This window comes from Canis lupus, chromosome 4, assembly GCF_048164855.1.
Source record: "Canis lupus baileyi chromosome 4, mCanLup2.hap1, whole genome shotgun sequence".
Classification (NCBI taxonomy): Eukaryota; Metazoa; Chordata; class Mammalia; order Carnivora; family Canidae; genus Canis; species Canis lupus.
In genome coordinates, this window is record NC_132841.1 from 61,751,619 (window position 1) to 61,768,033 (window position 16,415).

At 41.1% G+C, this 16,415-nt stretch overlaps 1 protein-coding gene and 1 long non-coding RNA gene across 6 annotated transcripts in view; one reads left to right on the forward strand and one right to left on the reverse strand.

The window, feature by feature from the left end:
* The window catches only part of LOC140632526 (uncharacterized), a 37,631-nt gene that overhangs the window by 19,660 nt on the left and 1,556 nt on the right, over window positions 1–16,415 (forward strand). The gene's annotated exons all lie outside the window — the stretch shown is intronic.
* The window catches only part of HSPB3 (heat shock protein family B (small) member 3), a 135,793-nt gene that overhangs the window by 10,393 nt on the left and 108,985 nt on the right, over window positions 1–16,415 (reverse strand). For all 5 annotated transcript variants that reach the window (XR_012030122.1, XR_012030126.1, XR_012030125.1 and 2 more), the window contains exon 10: window positions 1,755–1,918. The gene's annotated coding sequence lies outside the window, so the exon portion shown is untranslated. The remainder of the gene's footprint in view (window positions 1–1,754; window positions 1,919–16,415) is intronic.

The window sequence follows — 16,415 nt, forward strand, 5'->3', positions numbered from 1 at the left end:
TCTAGAACCTTCTCTTGTCTCTTTTCCCTCAGCCATCTTCTCTTCTGTTTCCCAAGTTGCTCAGATTTCCCTGTAATGGTTAACTATGCAAGCTCTGGAGACACCCTGCCTAAATTCAAGTCCTGGCCCTACAGTTTCCCCCCGGAGAAGTTGCTGAGCCTCTAAGCCTCCATTTACTCATCTATCATCCACAACCCTCAGAAGGTTGTTATTAGGGTTAAATTAATTAATACAGGCAAAGTACTTATAACAGGGCATGGTATTAGACAGCACTCAATGACTACTCACTATGAAACCCCCAAACCACTAAGCTTTAGTATTAGGGTTATATAGTCAGGGCACATGACCAGCTGATTCCCTCTTCCTGGAGCTTTTGATCTGGGTTTCACTTTATTCTTGGGCTTCTGTCATGACAGTCTCCCTGCCAACCCTGGCCACAGGGACCTACTGCCACTCTAGAGCTATGGCACAAACTTGAACAAAAATCCACCACTCTACCACACTCATCATCCAACTCTTTAACACCAGCGCCACATGTAGGGTCCAGAATGTCTTTTTTAATTAACAAAATACTGAAACAGAGCAAAAGAGGAAGCATATGAAACATAAACCCTTTGGCTTATGAGTACGGTCTCTGTTCCCACAACTCAAGCCTCCAGCACCCAGCCTGAGTGCGATTCTGCTGCCTGTATCAGGGCAGAGAAGTCCCCTCACAGCTTCTAACGGTAGAGGATGGGAGGTGTTCATGGGCTTTTGTTTCTCACCCTTCACTCTAACTCTAGCAGCCTCTCAGCATGCAGAAAAAACTGCGTGGCCTACTATGAGAGCTACCATCGGACACCTTGATTCTTCTGTGACTGAGGCTAAAGAATGAGTCTGATTGGATTCTGGTAGGAGAAGGTGGGTGACAGGACTGTGGAGACTGTCTAGAGGAATGGTGACTTGACCTCAGTTGGGCCTTAGTTCCTCTGTATGAGAAGACCATCCCCACATCAGACCAAATGTTACAAGAGTACCATGCAGGTCTGGGACGTGTTTGTCCTCAGGTGCCCTCTTGCCAGACTGCCGGCTTTGCTCTGTATCCTGGGGCCTGACCTCTGCTGGCTGCATTTCCCTGGCTCGCCTGTCAGCTAATATCCAGCTGGGTTTGGCCACTGAAGGTGCTGGAGGGAGACTGTTGAGTGGGAAGAAGAGAAAAGCCAGAGTATCCCCAATCCCTATTCAGTTGCTGCTCTTCAACATCCAGCTTTCTCCCAGTAGGCCCACCATTACCAAGTTCTATGGGTGAAACTAGCCTCTGACTTCTAGCAACACCGCCTCTTCCTTGTGACAACCCTCTAGACTTGGAATAGAAGTGGTTTCCTAATCTCTGGGTTGCTTCACTGTTGTCCTCCTCTTTTCCATTACCTGCATTACAATTTGCATGCATTAGATCCCTTATTTCAAGTAGTCATCATGGTTTCTGCTTCCCTGCAGGGGACTGGACTGATACAAACATCTTCCTGATAGCATAACCATGCCCTTTATACAGGAAAGAGTATGCACATATGATAACGTGGACTGACATTAACCAGACATTCCTCTCTTTACCTGATGCGACAGTGTTGGTAAGGGAAAAAGCCAAGTTTCATTTCCTCTCTTTCTTGTTTTCAAGCTCATTGTTAAAATTCCTGGCTTTGTCCCAATTCTCATCTTCAACCACCTCTTTGAACTAGCTGACCAGAAATTCTTTCATTGTGCAGAGGATCACTTACCATCTGCAGCACTGGGTTGCCCACATTCCCTCTTCTATATTTCTCTTCTACCTCCTTTGGCATCCTTTTGTCGGGGAGCTTCACTTCTCACAGTGTCAGCTTTTGAGTGTATGTATAAAATCTCAGATTCATATCTCCAGCCATACTTGTCCTCTAGGCAGGCCCTTGGAAAGAAAGAATGAGAACACATGTCACCATGTCCTGCCCATCCATGGCCTAGCCAAGGCATATGGGATCAAGCTCTGTTTTTGTTCTCCCATCTCCTCATATTTACACAGTGTCCATTCCCCCAAACTGAAACCCTTGAAATCTTTGGACTTCATATCTTGAGCAATATAAAATTGTCCTTGTCCTTGAACAGGAGCATGATAGGATTAATCTTGCCATTCTTTTATATCTCCACCTCCAAACTCCTGTGCTTGGTTTTTCATACCCCCACTTCTACCCCCTGCCCTATCAACCAGCCCTACCTACCTTTCAGCTCAAGTTAAAATCTTGAATCCAACCTTCACTCCAGAGCCCAAACCTTCACTCCAGTCAGGCCGCTCTCCTCACTGAGCCCCTTTACAAGGAAGGACCACTACAGCCCTTTGTCTTAGACTGAGAAATCACAAAGCAGGATGATGTAAGAGAATGAAGTCCAGGGTCAGACTGTCTGGGTTCAAATCCCAGTTGTATCTCTTAAAGACCTTGGACAAACTGCCACTGTCTATGCTTTGGTATCGTCAGCTGGGGGTAATAATAATATCTCTTTCATAGGGTTTTTGTAAGGAGTAAGTGTCTTAATATGTATAAAGTAGCTAAACCATCCCCAGCAGTCAGGTCACATGTGATTGGAAAACCAGGTGGTGAGGAACTGTGTCATCTATTTCTTTGCCATAGCTTGGCTGTGTCACCATGTAGTCATCAAGCAGAGATATGACTTTCTAATCTTGAGCAGTATTTTCTGTTTTATTCCAATTGCACAGAAGTACAAACTGTTATATGTCAGAAAAAACTGCTATGCTTAGGATTCCTTTTCTTACCTCCTTCTCAGCCAATTTTGATCCCATTCTTTAAGAGCCAGTATAAGTCCCACTTCTGTGAAACTCTTTCCTATACCTTCAGTCTACTCCAAATTCTCATTTCTGGGAACGTTTGCATGGTAGGTTCACACCATACAAATAATCATTGAATTGTTTTGTGAGTTGGTATGTTCTGTTGGAGTTTTCAGGGGGTCTCATTGATAAATAGGCCACTCTCAAATTGAGTTCTCAAGAAATAAAGAACTATATACTAAGTGGTTGGCAGGTGGAGCCCTAATTATCACCTTTATTGTTGACTGAGCTGAATTGTAGGATATATTACTGAGTGAGAGTCAGATGGGCTAACTGCATGGGAAAATGCATCTCTTCCCCATGTGATTGTCTTAAAGTCAGTCCACTCCAAGGAAATAACTCCACTCCCCCCACGGAGAACAAGAATGTGAGTGTCAAGGGTATGTTTAAGGAAAAGTCCTCCACCTACAAACCAAGAAGTGAGATAAAGCATCCCCTATCACTAATCCCACAAGATCTTCTCATAAAGACTATAAATTCTTTGAGGGCAAGACCTGTGTCTTAAGCCTCTCGTGCATTCTCTATAATACTGAAAAGGATGGGCACATAAAAGCTATTCACTAATAATAAGTCCAGGCTGTATTCTAATTACCTTCCATGTGTGAGATGAGTGTATCCTTATAACAACCCTATGAAGCAGCTGGTATTAACACTGATGTTTCATAGATAAGCAAACTGAAGTGTAGAGTTCACATGCTCAATAAATGGTGAAGCTGGGATTTAGACCAATTTGGCTTCAGAATTCTTGCTTTTAATCACTATCTGATACTGCCCTGATTGAATTTCAAGAGCAATCGTGTTGGTAGAAATGGAGATTGTGAGAGATCAGAGCTGAATGGGAACAGCTCTGATCGTGTTGATTAAGAGAAGTTCTATGACTAACATATAATACTTAGAATCACTGGAGAAGGTTCTAGAGCACATTTACCTTTTTTTCTAAATGATCAGAAATCCTATGAAATAATCAAATTATGGACTACTATTGAACTTGGAAAGAACTGTGTTAATGCATCCCACTGAACTGCTGAAATAACTTCTTTATGTAATATCTAATCATGAGCTTGAAAATGAATCAAAGCAGCTCACACTTGATTCAAAAAGAAAATAACTTCTGGCTCAATACTTTTGTTGCTCATATGATTAAATCACAACTTGTACTAGACAAGGAAGTTGTTCTTTATTGTTGTACAGGAAGATGTTAAAGTTAAAGCCCTGTCCAAATATTAATTATATTTCACCTTATAGCTTTACATTGTATTTCTGTGATCAATTTCAGTCTGAATCCTAAAAAGTAAAAGAAATAATAAGTAAATGGTCTTCATGTGTTTTACTTGTTTACCACTAGAGGACACTATCTAGTCATATCCCTCAGAGTTCTGCTTTGTTTCCTGTGTATTTATGAGAGAGAGGAGGCATGAAAGGAAAAGAATCAATGATCTGTTGCAGGTTTATCATCACAAAGTCGTGTAAAGTATAAATGGATTTCGAATCAAACCTGCTGATACTTTATTTGATGGTGACCACTGTTGGTTCAGTGCCTACTACAGGCCACATTCTGTGCTGGCTGCTTTAGGTACATACCCTGTGAATTTCACAGCATTATCCCCTCACTTCACAGGTGAGGAAATTAAAGCTCGGGAAAGTCAGACTTTCCCTACGGGCACATAATTACACAACAAGGACTTACTTTAAGCTGTGAACCCAGACCAGGATTGAATTTTAAAAAGAAAGTTTCGGGAACCCTGGGTGGCGCAGCGGTTTAGCGCCTGCCTTTGGCCCAGGGCGCGATCCTGGAGACCTGGGATCGAATCCCACGTCGGGCTCCCGGTGCATGGAGCCTGCTTCTCCCTCTGCCTATGTCTCTGCCTCTCTCTCTCTCTCTCTCTCTCTCTCTCTCTCTGTGACTATCATAAATAAATAAAAAATTTAAAAAAATACTTAAAAAAAAAATAAAAAAATAAAAAGAAAGTTTCCAGGGCACCTGGGTGGCTCAGTTGGTTAAGCCTCTGCCTTGGGGTCAGGTCATGATCTCAGGGTTCTGGGATGGAGCCCCACACTGGGCTCCCTGCTCAGTGAAGAGCCTGCTTCTTCCTTTCCTCCCTGCTCAAGCTTTCTGTCGCTATCTCTGTCTGTTTCTCTCTATATATCTCCTTCAAAATAAATAAACAGGGCAGCCCAGTGGCTCAGCGGTTTAGCGCCGCCTGCAGCCCAGGGCGTGATCCTGGAGACCCTGGATCGAGTCCCGCATCAGGCTCTCTGTGTGGAGCCTGCTTCTCCCTCTGCCTGTGTCTCTGCCTCTCTCTCTCTCTCTCTCTCTCTCTCTGTGTGTCTCATGAATAAAAAATAAATAAATAAATAAATAAATAAATAAATAAATAAATAAATAAATAAATAAATAAAATCTTAAAAAAAAAAAGTTTCCACAATGCCACTGATTTCCTGACCCAAGAAAAGGCCCAGGGGAGCTTATTCCATTAATAGAGCATGTGGCAGTTCAGTTTGATGATGGGAGGTTATAAGGAGCGCAAGATAAATACCAGCAACAACTCTAAATGTCATGTACAGCTAAATACGGTCCAACAAAACATCGAGCTAGATAGCTTTGCCTTAAATTCCACTTAATCTAATTTGTCTCCACCCTGTTGGCTTAATTTAATTTAAGAGGCCAGATAATTTAGGGGAGCCGGTTTATTTCATAAAGGAACTGTGTTTCTGCCTTAGGCCTGTGGGTGACTGTCACCACTACTCTTTCTTGGGTGATCATGATATAAGTGTATATACCTCAAAAAGGGGCATTTTTACATGTAACATCAATGGGCCTTGATAGTGTTACTTCTGGTATAAAATTGTGCTGTTACTCATTTTTCCACAAGCATGACTGTATTTGGCAGTGATGCACATTAAATTTATCCCATATACTAAATAATGAAACTGATGAGGACTGCACTTTATGCCATCAGGGTTATTAAACACTAGTTCCAGTATTGCCCTGAATCTGAACCTGTTCACTAAGATCACAGTGAGTTTAGGATGATTCATTATAATGCCCATGCATTTTCTGGCCTCAGGGCTATTTAATAAGCAACCTATACTATTTTCATATGAGAAAGTGGAAAATAAAATTTCAGTCCCAAGTGTACAAATTATATATAGAAAAAGGGCATCTAGATTCATCCTGTATGAAACACATCCCCAAGATGAAACCACTTAAGCCTTAAGCCAAGTACAAGGAAACTTGGAAACTTTCACACATATTCCAAAGACTTATCTCAATTGAGTTAGACATAGGGCAACTTTCAATCTAGAAATGTCATGGACTGGGATCAGATTTTTAATTCCCCTTATCCTCTGGAATCTTGGAGTAGCTAGCTGTTTTCCCCAAATGAGCTCATAATGTAGATTTTTTTTTTTTTTAAAAAGATGTATTTATTTGAGAGAGAAAGAGAGAGAGCACAAGCAAGAGGGGCAAAGGGAGAGAAGCTCCAGCATACACCATGCTCCATGCAGAGCCCCACACAGGGCTTGGTCTCATGACCCTGAGATCATGACCTGAGCAGAAATTAAGTTGGACACTTAACCAACTGAGCCACCAGGCGTCCTGTAGATTTGTTTTAAAAACTATTCCTTATTTCAATGATAAATAAGCTAGCTAATTCCATTCACAAAAAGCCTCTGAAAGAGAGCAACAGCATCTGAGGATCTTTACATCTGTCTCCAGTAGGAGCACAACCTGCTGTGCAGGGCAACTCTATCACAGGATAGGTGGAGGAAGCAGATCCAGGCAGGAGACAGACCTGACTACAGTCTGTTTTGTTTCCTGGCTTTCTAAGGCCTTGGGGCTCTCTCTTGGACCTGAGATGTATTCGTCCTTATTCAAGGCAACAGCAGTTGTGTTTGACAAAACCAAGATCTGTCTAGCAGATCAGGTGACCCAAAGCTCCAGGATGTGTATCATGATTTCCCATGACACTGCAGGCAAGCTGTCTACCACGGTCATCTGAGGGAGCCGGGGGGGTGGGGGGGTCCACTTTACTGTTGGTAGCAGGCTTCGGTGTCTCACTTCCTGGCTGCTCCATAAAGTTGCTCATGACCTGGCAATAAGCGCTATGTCAAAATCCCCTTTTCCATAGAAAGTGGACTTCCGTAATGTTTTAGCCCAATGCTATACTTTTTCAGTCACTCTCAGTTATTAGAATAGTTACTGACAGCTGTTCAAACAATGACTTCCTGTCATTAAGATTAGGTGATTTGTTTCAAACCTCTATTTTCATATCCAGTTAGTGGCTCTCTTCTCTCCCGCCTCCTGTACCAACGCATACAGCATTCTACATGAGTGGGTACTTCTACAAAAGGCAATGGCCTTCTCCTTTTCAACCTCATCTTGTATTAGAGGGTGAGGTGGTGGTGCTGGTTCTGCTTCCTGGTTTGTCTTAGCAGGCCCTGTTGAAGGATGGATGGCCCCAACAGCTATCATCCTAGGAATTTAGAATGTGGGGTCGTTAGCCCATTTGATCCTCAGCTCTGAGCTTTAGGTTGGTGTTAATCACCAATACTCAGCAGCTGTCATGTGTGTTTAACATTAATCATCTTTCCCCAACCGCACCATAATCCTTCACTGCCTGTCTTGGATGGTGATACCTCCTGGGCTGGTGATCAAGTCCCCTAGGATGATGAACCTGATTCAGTATAAAACCATGATACTCCTTGGCAAATCAGAAAGTTTGGTCACACTATCTCCCAATTTCCATGACTCCAGCCAGAACCTGTAAGTAGTTTAATTCCTTTCCTATCTTCATTGTTCCTGCTCTGTTAACTAATAATGTTGTTCCCCTACATCTAATGGCCTTTGTATCTGTGCCCCCTTTTCTCAGTCTACAACTATCTAAATGTCTAAACCTTCACTTCTCACTGGAATCACCAGGACAATTAAGAAGCTTCTGATATTTGGATCCCATCTCCAGAGATACTGATTTAAATGGTCTGGGTTTGGCACTGGGAAACTACCAGATGATTATCATGTGCATTGTCCCATCTGAACTACTACTACTGATCTAAATGATCTTCTCAACTCCAGAGTTGTCCTTCTCTCATCCATCCTTCACACTGCAGCCAGAGTTATCTTTCTAAAACACAAAGCTGATCATGTCGTGGCCATGATTAAAATTCCCCTGGGGGGAGTGGGTCCTCACTGCCTTCTGGGTAAAGTTCAAACTCCTCAGCATGATAGAAGGGGAGCAGTCCATGGGAGACACAGCTGGGGAGGGAGGCAGAGGCCCAATCATGCAGGACCTCGAACCCTTGAGTTAAACTACTTGCACTGCTTCACATCCACCATGCTCTATGGCAACACCATCCATTGCTCATTTAAAAACTACTTATTTAAAAATAAATAAATAAATAAATAAATAAATAAATAAATAAATAAATAAATAAAAACTACTTACTGCTCCCTCTGCCTGTCTCTGCCTCTCTCTTTTTTTGTGTCTCTCATGAATAAATAAATAAAATATTTAGAAAAAAAATTAAAACTACTTACTGAGCACCTAGTTAAAAAATATCTGGTAACCACCACAGAAAGAATAGAGATAGTAATAGGAGGATAAGCATGGTGCATGCCATGCTGATGAGCAGTGAGGAGGGAGGAAACAAAGAATAAGACTTGTTAAAAACATCTTTCTATACGTAGCTATTTCTTTTCTTCTAGAATGTCCATTCTGGGGGCACCTAGGTGGCTCAGTGGGTTAAGCATCTGCCTTTGGCTCAAGTCGTTATGTCAGGGTCCTGGGATAGAGTCCTATATCAGGGTCCCTGCTCAGTGGAGAGCCTACTTCTCTCTCCCTCTACCCCTCCCCCTGTTTGTGCCCTCTCTCTCTCTCTCTCTCTCGTAAATAAAATCTTAAAAAAAAAAGAATGTCCATTCTGGAAGGAGCAGTGTACCTCTTTCCCTGGTGTTATATTTAAAACATAGGATTGAATAACATTTGAAGAAAATAATAGCAGAAATAGATCGGTTAAAAATAATTACTTGTATAAAAGTAGTGCTCCCTTATCCCTCAAAGAGAGCATCATCATCTGCTGGAAAATTACCAGGTCAGCCTATATTTAGTCTAGTTCCTTGGAATATCTATAGTTTTGTTAAGTTAACAAACATTTATGAAGTGTCTGAATGATAGAGTTCCATTTAAAATGCTACCCAGTGTGGTCCTGTTTTCAGTGTTTTATTTTTTTGTGTTGTGTTGGCTCAAGCACAGTGGGGTATTCAGCACCCTTGGTTCCAGGGCACTAAATACTGGGAGGCACTCAGGCGTAGGTTGAGAACCATTTCCAAATTTGCCCCATCATAAACATCTCAGGGGATAGCAACCAATTACAGAGTCAAGGGCTCCCCACCCTCCACCTAATTCAGAATCTTTATTGGAGGGACCTGGAAATCTATATATTTAAATAAGAGCCCCAGGTAATTCTTAAAACCAGATAAATTTAGAAAACAATGACTAGGCTCCGGATCCCTTTTCCTTCATTGTCAATGTGACCCCAATTGCTTTTGGTCAGCCAGAATTTGGTTAGAGTCTGAGGTCACCTGATAACCACCCCCCCCCAAGTTCTCTGCAATGCCAATGAATAAGGACAAAAGAAATTTATGTCACTAAATGGGATTGACAAGTAAGAGAGACAAAGAAATATGCTCAGTCTGCTATCTTAACTAGAAATGTTCCAGATGGGAATATTGTCTCTAAAAGCTTATGTGCCTTAAATGACTTTTTATTCATTGTACTAAAAAGATTATTCTACAAATCATTTCTTATCATGACAAAGCTTTTTATCTTGCCATAGGTGTTTTTTGGGGGAAAAAAATGCTCTTGCATACCAATTCACAGAGCAATGAGAAGTTTTTTTAAGACTTGGCTTCAGTGAGCAAAAAAATAGACTTGTAGAATTTTAGAAATAACCAAGTAGACCTTAGACTTGGACAGTGATATTGATTCACTGATGAAGCTTTTTATTTTTTTAATTGTATGTTTTAGTTTCTTTATAAAAGGTAAAGTCAGGATATGTCTAACCTATGTAGAAAACATGTCCATGGGAATGTTCTCAAAGATACTTGTAATACATTAAATAATGGCCCTTAATTATTGATACCAGGTATTGTGTAAGTACCTGACATTTTATAGGGTGACCAACCATCCCAGTCTTCTCCGAATGTCTCAATCGTAGCATTCAAAATCCTGTGTCCCAAGAAACTCCTCAAGCCTAAGCAAGCCAGGCCTGTCGGTCACCCTACATTTTCATCTCGCTTACTCTTCAAAACAACTGTACATGATAGAGACTATAATCATCACCATTTTACAGATGGGGAAACTGAGGCATAAGGGTATTTTGCAAACTGACCCATATCACCAGACTAGAAAGTTGCAGAGTTGGTACCCAAACCCCTGTTTTGCTACATTTATTTGTTCTCAAGGTCTACTTTACTAATTACTCTGATTTTTTTTTTTTTTTTTTTTTTTTTTGCCAGGAAGCTACAATCCTTAGAGGTTCAGTTATTTCTTCCTTGTCCCAAGGATAAAGTTTATTTATGGTCTTAGCACCAAAATAGCCTACTTAGAATTTCCTGGCAAATTAAGTATCAGTTTCACAAGAAATTAACTGTATCCCATTCAAAAGCAACAGAGAATTAAATCCACATTGAGTTCTCTAAGACTTTGAATGTTGCTTGGAAAACTGGGTTTGGGGAGACAAAACAAGGGTATGGGGAAATTCCACCCTCTGGAAGGGTGGTGTTTCAGGAGAATGGTATGTGCCTGACAGCTGCTTTGAGGAGCAGAGCAAACCCCAGTGTAGCATTTCAAGAGGGAAGTGATGGTGGCATCTCATCCAGTCAAGTCCACCAGGGGAGGGGAAGAAAGGCGATACACTTTCCTGGCCTGCCATGCAGCCAAGACAGCTCATTTTATTTTCCTCACTAATAAACTCTCTGAGCTTAAGTGAAGTTCTGGGCTGCATCTACAGTTCAAATTGGAGAATAATTTGCAATGCACTGAAATTTAGATTTTTAGAAAGTCATTTGTGCTTATTGCATTGTATAGGATCATAACCTCTTGAGATTGTTGGTCCTGAAAGTTCTGATTTCTTTTGAATAACTAAATAGACTAGAAATGGGGTATGTTCATCAAATGAGTAAAACACTTGCCTTCCACCAATATTGTTAACATTCTATGTAGGTGCAGCTAGGACTTTATTCCAAGACACTGTGCTGGCCTTTTCTAAGTGTTATGTTTATAGAATATTTTAAACTATGATTTCTACTCCTTTCCTAATTATAAAATAATTTGTTTTCTGTATTTCTACAGTGAAATATAAAGACTCTAAAATCTCAATTATATAATCACTTCTGACATTTTTAGATTATACCTTGATTCTTCCTTTCCTGCGTATAATAAATTATGGCATATTCAGATTATAGAGAGCAACACTGCCACTAAAATCATGTCCTAAACAAAAACACACTGACATGGAAATATGCCTGCTGAAATTAAATGTGGGAATTTTGTACACCTTTTGTAGCTTGCTTTCCCTCCTTAATTTTAGTGAGCATTTTTCCACTCCATTCAATATTTTTCGTGATTTTTAATAGCAGTAATGGATTTTTTATAATATGGATAAACTTTAGTTTGCTTAACAAATGTCTTATATTTTCAATACTTCAAATTGAAGAATGCCTCACAAATTTTTGTGCGGGGTTATTGTATCATTAGAGTAAATTCTTTAGTTCTTGCATTTCACTTCAAAAATTATATCAAGAGCCTTACTACTAACCAACAGAAAGATTGTGCTAAACTTATGGGACAAACCAGCAGCCAGTAGTTTTCTTTATACCATACTCAGCAGCACAGAAAATCATGCTTTTTTGTCTCAAACACAAACTAGACAAAATCCAAAAAAAATGCAAATATTTTTTAATTCATATGTCTCCTTTTATGTTGTCCGTTTTTTGTTGTTATTGTTGTTGTCTTCTTGTTTGGTTTAAAGGGGGCCTTTCTCATACCGAAAGAAGAATATATTGGTGGATTCATCATTCACATAAACAAAAGGCATGCTCAGTGTGGATTTTTTTTAAATGTATAATAAAGTGATGAATTACAGAGATGTAGGCAGAGCTGAGGAAAACAAAAATGCTGAGGCACTACGGTATTATGATTATTATGATTTCTAAAAAGAAATACATATTTGGTCTTCATCCCAGATTCTGGCACAGAGCTCCTAAGGCCCTTGGAGTTTTCTAACTGGGGAGGTATCTTTTGTTATGTTAATGTGACGTTTGGAAAGCCTCTAAAGTAACCTAAGAACTGCGGCTTGGGGATCCCTGGGTGGCGCAGTGGTTTGGCGCCTGCCTTTGGCCTGGGGCGCGATCCTGGAGACCTGGGATCGAATCCCACATCAGGCTCCCGGTGCATGGAGCCTGCTTCTCCCTCTGCCTGTGTCTCTGCCTCTCTCTCTCTCTCTCTCTCTCTCTCTGTGACTATCATAAATAAATAAAATTTAAAAAAAAAAAAAAAAAACAGAACTGGGGCTTGTTGCCAGGAGAGCCAAACAGGTGATTTTTTTTTTTAATTTATTTATGATAGACATAGAGGTGGGGGGGCAGGCAGAGACACAGGCAGAGGGAGAAGCAGGCTCCATGCAGCAAGCCCGACGCGGGACTCAATCCTGGGATTCCAGGATTGCGCCGTGGGCCAAAGGCAGGCGCGAAACTACTGAGCTGAGCCACCCAGGGATCCCCCAACCAGGTGATTAGAGGGTTGGACCTTTCAGTTCCACTCAGGAAGGTCTAAGGAGGAAAGGCTGGAGAGTGAGTTCAGTCACCCTTGGCCAGTGATTTAATCAAGCGTACCTATGTGATGAAGCCTCATAAAAACCCAAAAGGATGTGGTTCAGAGAGTGTCTGGGTTGGTGAACACCTGGAGATTTGGGGAGAGTGGTGTACCTGGAGAGGTCATGGAAGCTCCACACCCTTTCCTCATATCTTGCCCCTATGCATCTCCTCCATCTGGCTCTTCCTGAGTTATATCCTTTCATAATAAACTGGTGATCTACTAAATAGAACGTTTCTGTGAGTTCTGTGAGACACTGTAGCTAATTAACTGAACCCAGGGAAGGGGTCTTTGGAACCTCCAATCTATAGCTAGTCCATCAGAAGTACGGGTGACAACTTGCGTTTGTGACTGGTGTCTGAAATGGGAGGAGGAGGGCCGTCTTGTAGGCCTGAACACTTGACCTTTGGGGTCTGATGTTCTCTCTGGGTAGAGTGTTTAAAATTGAGTTGAACTGTAGGCCACCCAGCTGGTGTCACAGAATTGCTTGGTGGTATCAGAAAAAGAAACCCACACATTAAAATTGGTGTACAATTGTAGGCACCCAGAGACCAGGAACAGTGGGAAGGAAGCCATCACTCTGCTGAGCCTGATGGGATGAGGGAAGAAATAGAACTACTTTCCCAGTGTGGGCTAGAGCCACGGGAGAGGGAGCTCCCTCATCGCAGGGAGAGCCAAACAGGTGATTTTTTTTATTTATTTTTATTTTTTTTGGCCCTCTGTATATCAGAGGGAGGCAGCCCCTGCCAGCACCTGCAACCAAAGCAGCAGGCACCAGAGGAAAAAAACTACCCTAATATCTTTTTCATTCTACATGCTGCTCCCTTGCTGGCGCCTTCCATTGGGTGACTCCAACCCGAAACCAGACAGTGGTCCCCTGGAGACAGAGAGCAAAGTGGAGGTGAAATGACTGCTCATCCACAACTTTATACCCTCCTAAATATTATCCAAGAACGAAGCCGTGTAAAGACCTAGAGTTTTCCACCAGCAGACCTTTGCAAAAATAACAAGGTACCTTAAGAAGAGACAGAAACCCAGAAGGAAAACTGTGGAAAATAAGAAACAAAGAGGAACACACAAATGCTCCTAAGAAACAAGCTTAAGACAGAGCTACATTGAATATATAAGGAAAAAAGGTGTCATGGCAAAGTATAAAACAAAAAATGATGTTATCAGACAAAACAATGCAAGAAACATTACACGGAGATAGCGTAGGCCTACATAATAATGTAAGACATAATCCAACTGAGACAAATTGTAAATGTAAAATCACATGACAACACAACCTGGAAATATACGATGGAAAAAATGGACAAGATTTTTTTTTTTTAGTTTTCAACTGTCCTTTCATACTGAAAGATTTTAAAATGCCAATCTGTGTGTTTCTAGTTGCCGTAAATAAAACAAGAAAAGGAAGAATATTTGAACCAATAAAATAACAAAATTACTTACATATATACATATACATATATATACTATACTCCAAATAGAAAATATAAACTTTCCCATAAGTGGTACATTTTTTAAAATAACTATGCACCAGGTCATGAAGAAAATCTCAAATTACAAAGAATGTGGGTCATATAGGCCATTTTATTTTACTACAATAGATTTTCACTGTATTTGTCCTTAAAGTTAGAAGACATTAATAAACAGGATTTTATATTAGTATATGTACATGCATGCTCTTGTGTATGAAACAACACTGAGGAAAGGTAGAAAAAAACATTTACTTAAAATCATTTGTTTTTCAAATTAAAAATGCTGTCTCACGTTTTGATGGGGGACATCTGGCCAACTCAATTTCTAAGACAAAGACTTATTTTCAAAATGTAGTATGTGAGCTGTAAATTTGCATACCAAATGAACATTTTTATTCTTTCTTACTCATTGTTTGAGAATCTCTGAAGAGAACCGTGGTGACTAGTGAAAAAGAGATTTTTGTTAAGCTTGAGGAAATGATATGAGGTGTTCTGATCATTTCCCCTTGATGTTGTATGCCATTCGTGTTTCTTTAAATCACTTTTTGTAGTGCTAAGGACCACTAACAGCAATTTTCAGACAATCCCAAGTAGGTGAGAAGAAGGCAAGAGCACGTTCAGGATCCCAGGGCAGCTTGGACTCAGGGAGGCTCATAGGAACCAAAGTCTTCAACTGATGTAGGGAAGACTGTTAGGGTTTGAAGCCCAACGGCCAAGGAAGGATTCTAGAGAAATCTGTGGTGCACAAAGGTGCTTTTATTAAACACAAGGACAGGAGCCATGAGCAGACAGAGCTGCCCTGGGAGCATGAGGAGTGGCCCATTATACACTTTCAAGTTGGGAGGGGGTTAAGGAGAGCATAAGTCTCTAAGGAATTTTGGAAGCAAGGTTTCCAGGACCTTGAGGAGGCTAGCTATTTTATTAGACATTTATTACTGTCTAATAAAACCTTAGTGATGAGACCCTTCAGATGTATATCAGTGGGTCATATGCTTAGGGGATGATCACCAGTGCGTATCTTGGGGAATAGAGATAAAGGAAGTTCCCAAAGGAATTTTTACATGTAAAAGTAGACCTACAGGTTCCCAGAAGGTCGGGCTAAGATTGCCTTTTGCCCTTAGCGAAGTATTAACATTGAGGCAGCTGAGTTCTAGAGGAAGGTCACTCTGCCTGTTTCAAGGACTTGGCAGTGGGCTGTAAGTAGTGAGGAAATTTAATAATTTTTCTTCTACCTTTGTTTCCCACATCACAGTGACTTCTGGGCTTCCAGGATAAGAGTTAGGCAATTTAAAACAAAACTAAACCTTTGATCCACAATCTACAGGAAAAGAAAAATCCCAAAGAAGTTTAAGAGAACTGACTTTGCACTTAAGCCAATAAAAAAATAAGATTAAAATATAAGGTGATGTGAGAGTCCATAAAATTTGAAGGCAGTCTGGGGGTACATACACAATAGATGCCATAAAGCTGAGTGATTTGCTTGGTTCCCCTCCCCGCCCCCCCCCCCCCCGCAGTTTTGGATTTGGGGTTGTGGTGGATACATAACCGTGTGTGCCTTCCATCTGCCTTCTTTTTTCTGAGGGTATCACCTGCCTCACAGACCATGCTCCTGCCATCAGAGCTGCTGCCAATTTTCCTAAGGTGGCTGGAGGCCAAGGTGAAACCCTGAGCCCGTGTTTCTCACCCTGAGTGAGCCCTAACCATGCTGAGTCTCCTTCTGCTCCCAGCATGGATGAAATGTCACACTGTGGGGTCTGGAGTCTGGTGTTCCCAGCAGCCACTAAGAGTTTGGATGATACACCCCAGAAGTGCAGGACAGTCTATTCCATGTGAGCTAAATCTTAACTAAAGGGAAACAGGAAATAGTAGGGACCAGGCAAGCAACTTCCCTCTTTTTTCTTCCCTGTGGATTGCTTTAAGATTTTATTTCTTCCCAAAACTCTTCTGGAGAAGTTCCAGGTGCTAAGCCAACATCCTCGCCAAGAGCTGGCTAAGTCTCTTCATAGCTCACTGTGAAGTGTTGGCCAGCATGGTAACACATCACTTCACTTTGCTTCCCATTTTTTCTCACCTCTTTCCCCCTATTTTCTCACTTTTACCATTCTGTGCTTGCACTTCCCAAATAAAGTCTCAGCACTTGTTTCAGGCTGTATTTTGTAGGAAAGTTTTTTTTTTTTTTTTTAAAGAGCTGTAACAACAGTACTCCCTTTA